A 16,650-nucleotide genomic window follows, 5' to 3' on the forward strand; every position below is an offset into this window, starting at 1 on the left:
GTTATATAGTTATATATTTGAATTAAAATAATAATAATTATATAACCTTATACATATTAAAAGAACAAAAAAATAGAAAAATATGATTGTAAGTGAATTAAGTTACGAATTATGATTATAGTGACAATGAAATCTTTAACAAATATAAACAAACAAAATTTAAAATAATCATTAAAAATAATATTTGAACAAAACGTCAAAAAAAGAGAAAAAAATTATTCTAGCAAAAAGTCAAAAGAAATATTAATGAATGTATTCGAATAAAACGTCAAAAAAAATTAGAAAAATTATACGAACAAAATATAAAAAAATGCAAGCGAAAAAATTTAAAAAAAAACATCAAAAATATATTCGAACAAACGTCAAAAAAATTCTAAATCATAAAAATATAAATAAATTAAATAAAAAAATAATAAATAATAAACAAAGTTACATAAATGGTCCCTGTGGCTAGAACAAATTACATAAATGATCCTTATAGCATGAAGGGCAAATGGGTCATTTCACAAAGGACTTAACTGAAAAAGTTAACATCGTCAACCAAAAGGATTGTCTTTGCAAGATTTTGAAACCACAGGGACCATCTACACACAAAATTTGTCATAAGGACCAAAGTTGATCAATTGTGTCAACCACAAGGACCATTTATGTAATTTTGTCATATCAATACTTTAACTTCATCCCATTGGCCGGTATTTTGGCTTTATCTTATTTAGATTCACCAATAATATTTATTTTATTAGTTGGAAGTTTAGTTAGGAGTGTCCTACACGATTCTTTCTTGAAATGTTCTTAAAATTGAATAAAAAATTATGCAAAAGAATCTGTCTATTAAGAGTAAGCTACTATACCCTCTTCTTGTTCAAGGAGGATGATTGGTTAATGATCATATTTGACATGCTTATGAGTAATTCGTTGATGATGTGATCATGTCTTCGATCTCGCTTAACAACTTCTGTTTTTCATTCATCATATTCATTCAAATTTGATGAATTGGAACCATTGATGAGTAATGAGTTTTCATTTTGAGACATGTTTCAAAAAATTAGAAATGAAGAGTTAATGTTGGATATGAAAGTATGCCAATATTATACACTATTTATATATGAAAAATAACAATTTAGGTATTTTTATATAAATTTAAATATAAACACTTTTAAATTATTTTATCTAAATAAAATTCAAGCATCCAATAAGAAGTTATACACGAGAGCGAAAATAATATTAGATTTGTTAGATGAGAAGATGAAACTACAAATCTTTATTCAATCAAATCATTATTGATAACTCCATATGCAAGAAAGAAAATATAATCGAGTCCTAATAACTTCCAAAAAATTAAAATAAACGATATATTACAAACAAATACATAAACAACAAAACTACTTGATAAAATATCTTACAAACACATGAAATGCAAAAGTACATAATAAAATATCTTACAAATACGTGAAATACAAAAGTACATAATAAAATATTTTACAAATGCATTAAAAACATATTGAAAATAAAAACACATTGAAATATAATTAATCTTATGAAAATTTGATATTTTATAACCGTTTCATGTTTTCTTCTTCAAACAACAAAGGGCTCATATTCATAAGTTACATCTTTATTAGCTTCATTTCTTTCATTTTTACACAATTTTTATCCAAAGTCGAGTCTTCTTACATGATTTCAACGTCACTGTCTCTAGTAAGCCTCATTGCATGAAGTTTTGCATCAATTTCATTAGAATACTTACTTTTTTTTTTCTTTTTTTCACCTGTGTTCTACGTATCTCTATGTCACACCCCCAAACCAAGGATGGCGGAAACGTCCGGGGGTGGAGGACTTCATGTATAGTATCATAACAACAATTGTAATAGTAATTCAAGCAAACACAACCAACATATATATAATTGAAAAAGTTACATCATTGTATGAATTACATGTTTACGAATCAATTACAATATGTTGACAAAATATGAAATAGTAGACGCCTTAGCGTCCCATCCTCAAAAGCACTTGATTACCTGTTTAATGAGTTCCTGAGAATACAAGTTGTTTGAAAAAGTGTCAACACAAAGGTTGGTGAGTTCATAAGCTTTTGTTTGGTATTATTAAAGCCTTTCGTTTGTGAAAGTAGTATTTGTGTTAGAAAATCCAATATTTTCCTTAATGTGTAAATGTAGTCTTAAAACCCAAAGACCGAAATGTACAAGTAATTTGTCATATTTATAGTAAAACAATGCAAGTTTAAATCGACATAAACTCGTTAAATTTTAATGAAGTTCACGTAAATTCCAATGTTTATTAATACTTTATGTGAGTTATTATAACCATGCTATGACCTAGTTGGCCTGAAACGACGTTCTTCAGGCGTCGGAAATGTTATGACATTTGTCACCCCAGACCTGCCGGTCTAGCTGTTGCATGCAGCTTAGGTGTGGGTTTGTCAAACCCAATATAGATCTATACACAAGTATCACACTCTCCCTCAAGGAGACTCTGGTTACAATACAGGACTTAATGGTAATTTGAAGTAAATGTCTCACAAAGTAATTAACGGAATTACGTGTTATGAAAACTTGGTACCGTATGGCCGTACCTTGCTTAATGAAAATATCCTTTGTATAAATGTACCATTTTTTTAAATGTATGTGTTATGTAATGTATCATAAACTATACCTATTATAGTTTATCAACCAAGGGTAGTACGTAGTAATGTATGCAAACTATATTTAAAATAGTTTATTAAATGTTTGAATATATCGGTTGTACTTTGATTATAATCACTTGTTATTCTTTATATTCAATATGTCCAAATTCATTTGTAAACTGATGTGTGTCCATATATTAAGATAAAATGACATATATTGCAATAACATATAATCATATAAAGATATACACCTTGCTCAACATGTTACAAGGTGAAATGAAATTGACAGCAACTTTTTGTTGAAAACAGTTTCTGTTACTGTTTTTAGAAAATTTATAGAAAAATCATCAAAGCTCCAAATCCAAATCCGAAAATTTTGAGAGTTTGGAATATGAGTCTAGTTTGTTTGTAAATTTTATCAAGATTTTTAGTGATCTCTAACAGAGATGAAAATGTCCATAATCACAGACTGGTCCGGGTTTGCCTCTGAAATGACAGACAGTTTTGTAAAAATCACCATAAATTGTAGAAAAATCATATGGAGATGTGCAAGTATCCATTTTAAAGCTAAGAGTTTGAACTACTTGCACCTGGAACAGTTTTGAAAACTAAAATATTTAAGTTGACCAAAACAGTCCGTGATTAAAGTCCATCTTTTCTGATGTAATCTGTTAGAAAAAGTTTAATTGTGTTCTTGATGATTTTACTTGTATTCCCCCCTTAAAACTTAAGAAAAACATGTAAATGTAGGGGGTATGAACTCACCCTTGAAGCGTGAGTTCGATTCGCACGGTATTCGGGTTCTTTTGGGAAACTTGTCGTGAGATTTGTTACGTGACATTCTTCGTTCGTACCACGATTCACCGTGTATCTTTATATTTCAGTCGTAGCGTGAACTCGATCCCGGTTCTTTTTGGTGAAGCTTCACGTGAGAATCGTAATTTAGTAATTCTTGAGCTTTGAAACACTCTGGGGACCGTTTGTATTAATTTTTAACAAAAAGGGCAGTTTCGGTATTTCTTGACAAGTGTAGGGCTGTTTAGGGAAGTAATTTGACAAATAGGGGTTGTTTAGTAATTTCCTTAATCACCGGTGACCAGATTTGATCAATTTTTACAAATGGGGGTTTATTTTGATATAACTTGGCATTTGTAGGGGCTGATGTGGATAATTCTCACAACAAAAGAATTTGGGGCTTTTGCCTTTATTTTGCCCGATCGATTCCAAAAGAGAGAACCAGTCGGGAGCTTCGGGTGCACGGGACTGCAACATGGAGACAACATGAACGGGAGTGGAGGCGACCGAACACAGAAACCGAAAACATCGGAATCACCACCATCGCCGCCCGGCTCCGACGTCCCTGTGAAGGATCTACCTCCATCGTCGGAAATCTCGGCCCGAGGAAATGAGGCAGCAGCCGCAGACGAGGTTCAAGGAGACGGGGAAAGATCGAGCAAATCTCATGTAGGGGCGCTGGCCGATGGCGATCGTCGGCGTCTTCTTTCTTTTGTGCATGTGGTTGGAACGGACGGAAGCAAGCAGCGACTAGGTAAGCGGTCACCGAAAGGAAAAGGGCAGGGGTTGAATCGGAGAGTTATTATCGGTACTTAATTTGGCCGGAGAAGGGAGGAGATCGGCGAAAAGGGGAGAACACGAGGATAGCAATCTCCGGCGATCCGTTAATTTGATTGAGCCGTCGTCTTCGTCTGATCAGGAAGGAACACAAACTGAAATTGAAGGCGACAATCGGGTGGGGTCTTTGATCCATCATCTGATTCGAGAAAGGATAAGTATAACCGATAGTAGCAATCCCTTCCTTCCTCTTCTCTGGATGCAGTAGACCGGAAACAACCCGCAACAGCAACAGTCGACGGTGGCTAACAGGTAAAAGAAAGTTCTTTTTCTCTTTTCCGTTGTGGATTGAAATCGATGGGGGGGGGGGTATTTGAGATGTTTGTTCTTGGTTATTTTTATTGAAAATTGATGAATGGGATGATTATTTTGATAAGAATCGATGTAGGGAAAAATGTTTGGGTTTGGTTGTTGACAGGAATTGTTAGGTTGTTTGGGGTTGGGTGATTCAAAGAAATTGAAGAAGGGAAAAACAATTGTTTTGTTGTTTCATTTGACAGATAAGTTGAAGTTATACACGAATTTAAGAACCAAGTGTTCTTACTGGAAACGAGTTATAGAAAGAAAAGAATATGAATTGGGTTTGTTTGATGGTTTGCAAGAAACAAGGAGAAAAAGAATTGAGGGTGCTGGAATCACGGAAGATGATTTATAGTTGCCTCAATTTGACAGCTCACATAATTGCTATATATTTGAATACTTGTAAATTTGTTAAATATTTGTTAGTGTATAATGATAATGGTTATATATTTGAATAATTGTAAATGGTTATATATTTGAATAATTGTAACTTGTTATATATTTGTTAGTGTATAATTTATTTCGAATATATATACATCATATATCATACTTGTATTTAGATATTTTGCAAAAGTAATTAACACACACACACACACATATATATATATATATATATATATATATATATATATATATATATATGTACATAATTTATATATATATATATATATTTGAACTTATATATATAATGAGGACGTAACATTTATTAATTCGTTAAATCTCGGTTGGTTAAATTAGAAATACAAACACATATACTTAATAGACCCCAATTTACGTGTCATTGGTCTTTATTGCATAACGGCTCACGGGGGTTTGATCGTCGAACTCTGACCGAATTTTACCGGTTTTTACATTATCCCCCTGTTGAAGGGAATTTCGTCCCGAAATTTAAGAAAGGAGTACCTTAAGAGAAAAGTTGTGGGTTTTCGGTACCAGTTTTAATTTATTACGATATTAGATACATATGTTTGGACTAGTTTTGTGAAAATTTGCCCCATTGGGTTTGCTAATTATTTTCAAACTATATGACGAGTAATATAAAATTTACAAATATGTATAGGTTCAAAAGGATTTTATCAGATTTGAGGAATTATTTCAACCAAATGAGTTGTGTAAATTAAACTTAGCTTTGCTAATTTTATCGGTGAAATTAAAATTCTTAGTTTACTATACGAAAGATTTTGATTGATCATCAACCGTCAAAACCACTTAGGATGTTAATGATGTATACCGTCGTGGTGAACATACGATGCTTTGATTAGGGATAATCGACTACAAGATAAGTTTTGTATGGATGAAAAATATATATGGACTTGTTTATGGTTTACAATATTGTTAGGTTTTCACATTTAGTGGAATGAAGTTGTTTGATAGCGATGAGAATGATTGATTTATTCTACTTTGCTGATATGGGAATTAAGGGTTCAATCATTTCTTCGTAAATTTAAAATGCTAAAGCATGACAATGTTATAATTATAACAAAGAAGGGAACTGAATACAAAACATGTTTCTCTTCCAGATGTTATATATGTATGATAAAACTAGATTGTCTTCCTTAATGAATCTGCAACTCACTAAACCTAATTCTTACTCAAACATAAATTTAAAATTCTGAAACACAAAAGAAATTTACATAAATATTGGTAGTAATGTCAAAGTATGATGTTTACAAAGAAGTTATATGAGACGTAACTACTAATGATGTCAAGTTTATTTTATTACAATGACTTGTTGTTATCATGAGAGATGAAGTATGTTGCCCAAATGAGATGCAACTGTCATATTCTCAGGGGAAACAAAGTTTGTTGCTAAAACGTGATACAAGATTTGTTGCTAAAATGAGATACACGATTTGTTGCTAGAATGAGATACCAGATTTGTTGCTAAAATGAGTATACAAGATTTGTTGATAAAACGTGATGTAAGACTCGTAGATGTACCAAGTCCCCATTCATGAGTTCATAACCCCAGCCTAATGACCGAATTGTGCCCTAGTGACTACTATGTGTATCAAAAACATAGTGTATAAAATGGTAAAATGCACTCAAGCGAATCGTGCAAGTGAGGAGTTGTCTACTTCTGGCTAGCGTTATCCATGATGACCATATACTCAAATGAGTTAATGATTAGTGTGAACTGATTCCAGGGACTTAAATGTGATAAGACCTCATGAATTGACACTAGCATACACATACAAAGCAGCTTATAGCAACCAAGTTTATACGAGTCAAATAATTATAACGAACGTAAGTAGTTTAGCTACGACAAGTCATGTTTTCTTTTGCATGATTGAAGACTTGTAGTATGCAGTGAAAAGAATTTAATCTGAGGTATATGGGAACTGATACGTCGCTTCAAAGTCAAGGATTTGCAGGGTAGACATGTGAAGCATTAAATGCATGCGGCACACAAGTCAAGATTTTAGCAGTATATACTTATACGTGTGTGAATGGAAGAAGAAAGTTACGGCTCAAAGAATATATATATATTCATTTTCTCTTCATTTGTTAGATACACAATAACCATAACATCATAGACTATATATATTCTATTTCATTTGTAATTTTCACTAGTTTATATTCCGCGAGTGTTACCGAAATCATTTATCAATTTTTCAGAAGTGCTTAACTTGTTTTGTTGCATTCCCAACAATTTGCTTATTAATTACTTCTCCCACTTTACTTATATAAATCATCACATTCTTACCGCGACTTTTAACTTCTCCCTCACAAATGGATCCACCTGCAGATCATCAAAACCCCATAGATGACCTCGATTGGTTTCAGTACTTTGATCATCAAGATCTTTTCAGGTATATATAAACGTCACTCATTACACCATCTTACGCACAGAAAAGTGATTTTGTCGACATTTATCAAAACATGGTTTGGATTTGTAGTGATCAAAAAGAGTATTTCATCATGTTGGATTTGATTATCTTGAGTTTTTCTTTTTTTTTTTTTTTTTTTTTGGATTTTTGCAGTGGTGACATGCTCAACCATCATGATTACGAGTTGTCGGAAAAATTGCATGAAGGGCTCGATCAGAACGTTTCCACAGTACTTAACAAGGATCAAAACATCATTTCTAGAAATGAGTTTCACGATCTTGATCCCCTTGAAGATATAAGCTTATGGGATTGTTGGGAGGATGGTAATTTACCATTGGTTAGTTTCAGTGAAGACTATAAATCCGGTGGTGAGGCTACATGTAGTGCTAGTGCTGTCACCACTGATCACGGTGGCCGGAAGGTAACAAAGAGATTGAGACCATTGGAGTTTGAAGAGATAGAGAAGTACTTTGAGATGCCGATAATCATGGCAGCAAAGGAACTAGGGATAAGTTTAACAGTGTTGAAGAAAAGATGCAGAGAGCTAAACATAAACAGATGGCCTCATAGAAAACTTAAGAGCCTTCAATCCCTCATTGAAAATGCCAAGGTAAATTATGATAATAACCTTCTATACATTACTCATGCACTTGGTAACCAAAGTAGTTTTGGTATTTTCTAAAATTTTAATCGTTAGCTTCTTTATAACTAAACATAGGTCCTAGGCATATGCCACATCAAATCAATTGATTTACTACGATCTCATGATTTATATTTATATAAAATTAACTCATTGTAAATTTTGTGAACTCACATGAAAAATATATTGTATCTACCTTTAAAAAAAATTTAGGAGTTGGGATTAAACGAGGAGATAGAGACGTTAGAAGGGCACAAGAAGATGATGGAGAAATTGCCAGGTATGGAATTGACAGAAAGAACAAAGAAGCTTAGGCAAGCTTGCTTCAAAGCTATTTATAAGAAGAGAGGACTTAACAATCCTTAGCCATTTTGTTATCATTCGTGGATTTTAATCTACATTGTATGTGTTTTTCTCTTGATAGTTTGATACTCTTTTTTTTTTAGTTTCATTTTATGTATTTGTCTATTGATTTTTAATGCAGAAAATTTTGTATAATTTGGGTATTATAGTTTGTATTATGTATTTAGCCATATTTTAGATTGCCGACATGACTACGCCGACGACTCTATACCAGAGGTCTATATAAATAGACTTATGAATTTAGTAGGAATAACTTGATTATAATCTTGTGATTTGTTCCATGTCTGATCCACTCCTAAGATTCACTTGACATGCCCCCAGTTATGTGTAATTAAAATTTTATTAGACTGTTGATCCTAATGAGTCTACCCTAAGTCCACAACCAAACAAGGAACAGGTCCTAAGGCGGACTCACCATTTCTAGGTCAATCATTCCTTAATTACACATAACTTCGAGGTACACCTAAAGAATCTTAGAGTTACCAGTTGTAAATTGTTTGTAATACCAAGTAGTGAGATTCAATGAAATAAAATGCATGCCCATTTCATTGATAAACCTTTTAGTAAATATTCTTACCATTTATATACACATGTATAATTTCGCACTTTAGTGAACTATTCTTGGTGTTTCTGTTAACGTCTTGGAGATGGAGTTATGGTAGTGGGTAGAAGTAGGTTTTGTACGGGCGTTAAAATTTACACATCATGTTACTCCTGCGAGAATAGGGGTAGAAGAGATAATTAATAGACGCCTAATCCTATAATTACTTATAGGGGTGATCCTTATTAGTTACGTCTATAATCACGTAGTGCATATCAGTTATACATAATTTGAGATAGAATAAACTTTCGAATAAATGACTCTACTCTAAGTCCACAACCAAACAAGGAACAGGAAGTAGAGCAATAGTCATAGATTCTGAGTCTATATATCTTTAATTATGCATAACCTTGGCGTATGCACTCAGTTATCATAGGCCTACTAATAGAGGTCTTTAGTTTTCACATAAGTTGGTTATCGTATCACCAAATACTCCTATAGTATTTTTAGCTGTTTAGATTCGATTCTTAAAGTATTCTCTGTAGGGTGTAGTTAGGTTGATAGATTTGTTGCCCATTATGACTATCCCCCAGTATATGCAAGTCACTCCTCGGACAGATATAGTTGATCAGGTTATATCCTTCCCAGACTTGATTTACATATACCAAGGCATACCCATAATGTACAACTCCTCTTCTTTTATTTTATGTTCTTCTAGTTATGACACTATATGAGCATGTATGCATGTATTTATACTTTTAATAAAAAAAATCATTTATTTTCTAAAAGTATATTTATTTGAAAAATGCACAAATCAGAGACTATTAGTCCCAATTGTGTTTATAGTTTGTATATCTTATGTGGTTTGATATACTTAATTCACTATAAACTGTGCTCTGATACCAATCTGTCACACCCCCAAACCAAGGATGGCGGAAACGTCCGGGGGTGGAGGACTTCATGTATAGTATCATAACAACAATTGTAATAGTAATTCAAGCAAACACAACCAACATATATATAATTGAAAAAGTTACATCATTGTATGAATTACATGTTTACGAATCAATTACAATATGTTGACAAAATATGAAATAGTAGACGCCTTAGCGTCCCATCCTCAAAAGCACTTGATTACCTGTTTAATGAGTTCCTGAGAATACAAGTTGTTTGAAAAAGTGTCAACACAAAGGTTGGTGAGTTCATAAGCTTTTGTTTGGTATTATTAAAGCCTTTCGTTTGTGAAAGTAGTATTTGTGTTAGAAAATCCAATATTTTCCTTAATGTGTAAATGTAGTCTTAAAACCCAAAGACCGAAATGTACAAGTAATTTGTCATATTTATAGTAAAACAATGCAAGTTTAAATCGACATAAACTCGTTAAATTTTAATGAAGTTCACGTAAATTCCAATGTTTATTAATACTTTATGTGAGTTATTATAACCATGCTATGACCTAGTTGGCCTGAAACGACGTTCTTCAGGCGTCGGAAATGTTATGACATTTGTCACCCCAGACCTGCCGGTCTAGCTGTTGCATGCAGCTTAGGTGTGGGTTTGTCAAACCCAATATAGATCTATACACAAGTATCACGCTCTCCCTCAAGGAGACTCTGGTTACAATACAGGACTTAATGGTAATTTGAAGTAAATGTCTCACAAAGTAATTAACGGAATTACGTGTTATGAAAACTTGGTACCGTATGGCCGTACCTTGCTTAATGAAAATATCCTTTGTATAAATGTACCATTTTTTTAAATGTATGTGTTATGTAATGTATCATAAACTATACCTATTATAGTTTATCAACCAAGGGTAGTACGTAGTAATGTATGCAAACTATATTTAAAATAGTTTATTAAATGTTTGAATATATCGGTTGTACTTTGATTATAATCACTTGTTATTCTTTATATTCAATATGTCCAAATCCATTTGTAAACTGATGTGTGTCCATATATTAAGATAAAATGACATATATTGCAATAACATATAATCATATAAAGATATACACCTTGCTCAACATGTTACAAGGTGAAATGAAATTGACAGCAACTTTTTGTTGAAAACAGTTTCTGTTACTGTTTTTAGAAAATTTATAGAAAAATCATCAAAGCTCCAAATCCAAATCCGAAAATTTTGAGAGTTTGGAATATGAGTCTAGTTTGTTTGTAAATTTTATCAAGATTTTTAGTGATCTCTAACAGAGGTGAAAATGTCCATAATCACAGACTGGTCCGGGTTTGCCTCTGAAATGACAGACAGTTTTGTAAAAATCACCATAAATTGTAGAAAAATCATATGGAGATGTGCAAGTATCCATTTTAAAGCTAAGAGTTTGAACTACTTGCACCTGGAACAGTTTTGAAAACTAAAATATTTAAGTTGACCAAAACAGTCCGTGATTAAAGTCCATCTTTTCTGATGTAATCTGTTAGAAAAAGTTTAATTGTGTTCTTGATGATTTTACTTGTATTCCCCCCTTAAAACTTAAGAAAAACATGTAAATGTAGGGGGTATGAACTCACCCTTGAAGCGTGAGTTCGATTCGCACGGTATTCGGGTTCTTTGGGAAACTTGTCGTGAGATTTGTTACGTGACATTCTTCGTTCGTACCACGATTCACCGTGTATCTTTATATTTCAGTCGTAGCGTGAACTCGATCCCGGTTCTTTTTGGTGAAGCTTCACGTGAGAATCGTAATTTAGTAATTCTTGAGCTTTGAAATACTCTGGGGACCGTTTGTATTAATTTTTAACAAAAAGGGCAGTTTCGGTATTTCTTGACAAGTGTAGGGCTGTTTAGGGAAGTAATTTGACAAATGGGGGTTGTTTAGTAATTTCCTTAATCACCGGTGACCAGATTTGATCAATTTTTACAAATGGGGGTTTATTTTGATATAACTTGGCATTTGTAGGGGCTGATGTGGATAATTCTCACAACAAAAGAATTTGGGGCTTTTGCCCTTATTTTGCCCGATCGATTCCAAAAGAGAGAACCAGTCGGGAGCTTCGGGTGCACGGGACTGCAACATGGAGACAACATGAACGGGAGTGGAGGCGACCGAACACAGAAACCGAAAACATCGGAATCACCACCATCGCCGCCCGGCTCCGACGTCCCTGTGAAGGATCTACCTCCATCGTCGGAAATCTCGGCCCGAGGAAACGAGGCAGCAGCCGCAGACGAGGTTCAAGGAGACGGGGAAAGATCGAGCAAATCTCATGTAGGGGCGCTGGCCGATGGCGATCGTCGGCGTCTTCTTTCTTTTGTGCGTGTGGTTGGAACGGACGGAAGCAAGCAGCGACTAGGTAAGCGGTCACCGAAAGGAAAAGGGCAGGGGTTGAATCGGAGAGTTATTATCGGTACTTAATTTGGCCGGAGAAGGGAGGAGATCGGCGAAAAAGGGAGAACACGAGGATAGCAATCTCCGGCGATCCGTTAATTTGATTGAGCCGTCGTCTTCGTCTGATCAGGAAGGAACACAAACTGAAATTAAAGGCGACAATCGGGTGGGGTCTTTGATCCATCATCTGATTCGAGAAAGGATAAGTATAACCGATAGTAGCAATCCCTTCCTTCCTCTTCTCTGGATGCAGTAGACCGGAAACAACCCGCAACAGCAACAGTCGACGGTGGCTAACAGGTAAAAGAAAGTTCTTTTTCTCTTTTCCGTTGTGGATTGAAATCGATGGAGGGGGGGGGGTATTTGAGATGTTTGTTCTTGGTTATTTTTATTGAAAATTGATGAATGGGATGATTATTTTGATAAGAATCGATGTAGGGAAAAATGTTTGGGTTTGGTTGTTGACAGGAATTGTTAGGTTGTTTGGGGTTGGGTGATTCAAAGAAATTGAAGAAGGGAAAAACAATTGTTTTGTTGTTTCATTTGACAGATAAGTTGAAGTTATACACGAATTTAAGAACCAAGTGTTCTTACTGGAAACGAGTTATAGAAAGAAAAGAATATGAATTGGGTTTGTTTGATGGTTTGCAAGAAACAAGGAGAAAAAGAATTGAGGGTGCTGGAATCACGGAAGATGATTTATAGTTGCCTCAATTTGACAGCTCACATAATTGCTATATATTTGAATACTTGTAAATTTGTTAAATATTTGTTAGTGTATAATGATAATGGTTATATATTTGAATAATTGTAAATGGTTATATATTTGAATAATTGTAACTTGTTATATATTTGTTAGTGTATAATTTATTTCGAATATATATACATCATATATCATACTTGTATTTAGATATTTTGCAAAAGTAATTAACACACATATATATATATATATATATATATATATGTACATAATTTTTATATATATATATATATTTGAACTTATATATATAATGAGGACGTAACATTTATTAATTCGTTAAATCTCGGTTGGTTAAATTAGAAATACAAACACATATACTTAATAGACCCCAATTTACGTGCCATTGGTCTTTATTGCATAACGGCTCACGGGGGTTTGATCGTCGAACTCTGACCGAATTTTACCGGTTTTTACACTCTACTTGTTGGACGTATAATCATTGAACCACCATTATTTTGACGTATCTATCTTGGGATGGACAGAAAAAGTCATTTATTATATTTCTTGATCTTTTCATGATACCATCTCTTTCTTCTTTACACACTTCACATTCTGGATGGTATCGTGTTGTGTCACGATCTATATGTAAAATCTACTTCAGGTGTTGACACATATCTTCATTAAAATAATAGATTTGTTAAACTTGTTCTCATTTTTTTTGAACGACAAATCTGATATACTCCTAAACGACTCTTTAAATCTACCTATGTCCACGACAAGACTTGAACTCTCGACCTAGAGGAGGGAGAGCAACACCTGATACTGTTGGATTTGAAGTCATTTAGTAAATTTGTTCCCACTTGCCTTATAATTTTTATAACCTTCATCCTCAACATCTTTATGAATAATTCTACTTTTTCTTTGGTGATAGGCTTTCCGATAGGCACTAACCTATTTCTGGCATTTTCTCTAAGTCGTTAATAACGATCTCTCATTAGATATTCATTCCTGTTACCAATATTTTCTATGAATGAGCTACATCATACAGTTCCTTAAGTTGTGCTCAATTTTTTTTGTCACAAGTTTTATCTTCATTGTGTATGTATTGTGGATACACTGAAACTAAAACAATATCTTCAACATCTCATTTATTGCCTTGTGGTTTGTGTTTATTGCCTTGTGGTTTGTGAAGATTGAAGATCTTCTAGTGATGTGAACTTGATTTGGATTTGATAATAAGGATGAATTTTCATAGCATTGAACGTTCTAATCATATTGAAAGCCTCTAAAATTCAAATAAAAATAAAAATTTGGATATAGATGATCCATACTGGAAAATACAAAATAAAATCGGATGACATGAAAACTCGTTATATCGAGGATAAATAAAATTTTGATATTTAAACTTTATTTGTCACAACTAAAACTATGGTTGTTAAAATCGCGATCCTGATCGTAGGATCGTACGATCCTAGGTGTGAAAAACGTGCCGGATCGTAAACGAATAGTATTTGGGGTAGGATCGCAGGTAGGATCGTAAGATCGTAGGATCGGTTTTCCGAAGATTTTGAGACTTTTTCGTAAATTAGGGTGAAATATTAGGACTTTTCCGAAGATTAGGGTGAAATATTAAAACTTTTCCGAAGATTTCCCTTTAAAATTTTATCAACAATATAGCCATTGATATAGGAGAAAATTACTAGTCTAGCAAGAAACACTAATGACTTTTCACTTAATTACGTAAAATGTATCGATAACCAAAACTAGCAAACCAAACCATAACCTAGTCAAACACGTATGCGGTTTCAATACTCAACTACGGTTTGGCCTACTAATATATAAAAAAAATCATTTTTTTGGACAAAACCGTAGGATAAGTCACACACCTACGATATGCTCTCAACTAAGCTAGGGTTTGGTGTTTGGATGAATGTCATGCGGGTTATGAACAAACTGTAGCTTAGGGCTCCGCGCCTACAATTTCCCTCTATCCGCTACGGTTTGATAATTTTTTTTGGTGCCGACTTCTATTTTAGATTGGTTTCGACTACTATATCTACTATTTCATCCTAACAACTACTGTTTTGTTCTTGACATTCAAATGAATTTCGTTAAGAATACCGAATCAACCCAAATGACATACCACATAATAAAAGAATGTCACTATACATGTTAAAAAAAACAAACATTAACTTTGAAAACCGTAGATGCGGTATGCCATCTATGTTGTACAAACTGCTAATGCGCATTTTGTGCATCAACAACTTGTACACCGTAGGTGACATATTCTTATTATTATTTTTCTTTGTTTTTTGCAAAAAAAAAAACTATACCCAATATATTAGATTTCAAGGTAAACGATAGAATTCAAATAAAAAACGAGGTTTAAGAGAAAAATATGATTGTTGTTCGGAGCCGCCATTGAAAGAAAATCGCTAGATTCTATCACCTGAAAACGACCTAAATGATTTTTTTTTTTTTAACTTTATATATTCTAGACTAATGACCCCCAAACTATAGATGGGCTGCAAAACCGTAGCTCAAATGCCCAAAACCATATACATCCAAATCGTAGGTTCTTAGGTCATCTCCAATGGATTAAACCCATGGAGAGTTGTATGGATTGTCAAGTAGGAAAGAGAATATACACATTTACTTTAATTCTTAAAAATTAATAAATTTTCAATTACAATTTCATTTCACCCCATTCAACTCACACTCTCTCTCCTCTATATTATATTCACATTTATTCCATTAAACCCTCATACAACTCCCATTGTGGATGAACTTAATATTATCTATTGTTAGGTTGGATATTTTTGGCTAATTGTTAATTTTTGACAATTAAATGAAAAATCATTAGTTTTTGGCTTGATTAATAATTTTATTACGGTTGTAGCGAGTAGGTGTTACTAACAGGTGGAGTGGAAAGTATTGACCCTTTTTGTCTACGTAAAGGGATGATGAGATGATCTAATCGGTGGAAAACTGCAAATTGGAATTAATTTAATAAATAATAAAAGAATAAAAATTAATAAATTAAAGGCCATTAACTTTTTGCTTTTAGAAATCTACAAGCAAACTTTCTCTTGATCACGTTACACGGGTGCACTACAAAAATTAGCGGGTTGCGTACATTTCAGCCCTTTCAATTAAAAGAATTACAGAAAAGTACTTGCGTTTTCAGTGTTCAAACTTAGAAATTAGAATGACTTCTACAAGATATTACACCGAGAAAGCAATTATTATTTGATTATTTAGGTTTTAAAACAATTAAACAGAAAAATAACAATAGAACAAAATAAAAACAATATAGTGTATGACACATGCTTTAGTAGAAAGAGTAAAAATAGTATTAATAAAATCCCATATTATGGGATGATTTTACTTCTCACACGCTAAATTAAAAACTGGAATTTGAAAATTAACCTAAACTTAGTAATGTATATCTACTAAGATTGGGTAGTTGGTAACTAAATAGTGCCTTTAGAATAAATTAATTTTGATTATTCAAATCGTTATAATTTATTTAAATATGTATATTCTTAGAGCGCCCATAATAGTATTTTTTTGAATCTTTTTATGACATTTAAGCACAATCCATTAATTTAAAAACTCAATATTTCTTTAAAATATGAAAAACTATTTCATC

This window comes from Lactuca virosa, chromosome 8 (genome assembly GCF_052849685.1).
Source record: "Lactuca virosa cultivar CGN04683 chromosome 8, Lactuca_virosa_CGN04683_v6, whole genome shotgun sequence".
NCBI lineage: Eukaryota > Viridiplantae > Streptophyta > Magnoliopsida > Asterales > Asteraceae > Lactuca > Lactuca virosa.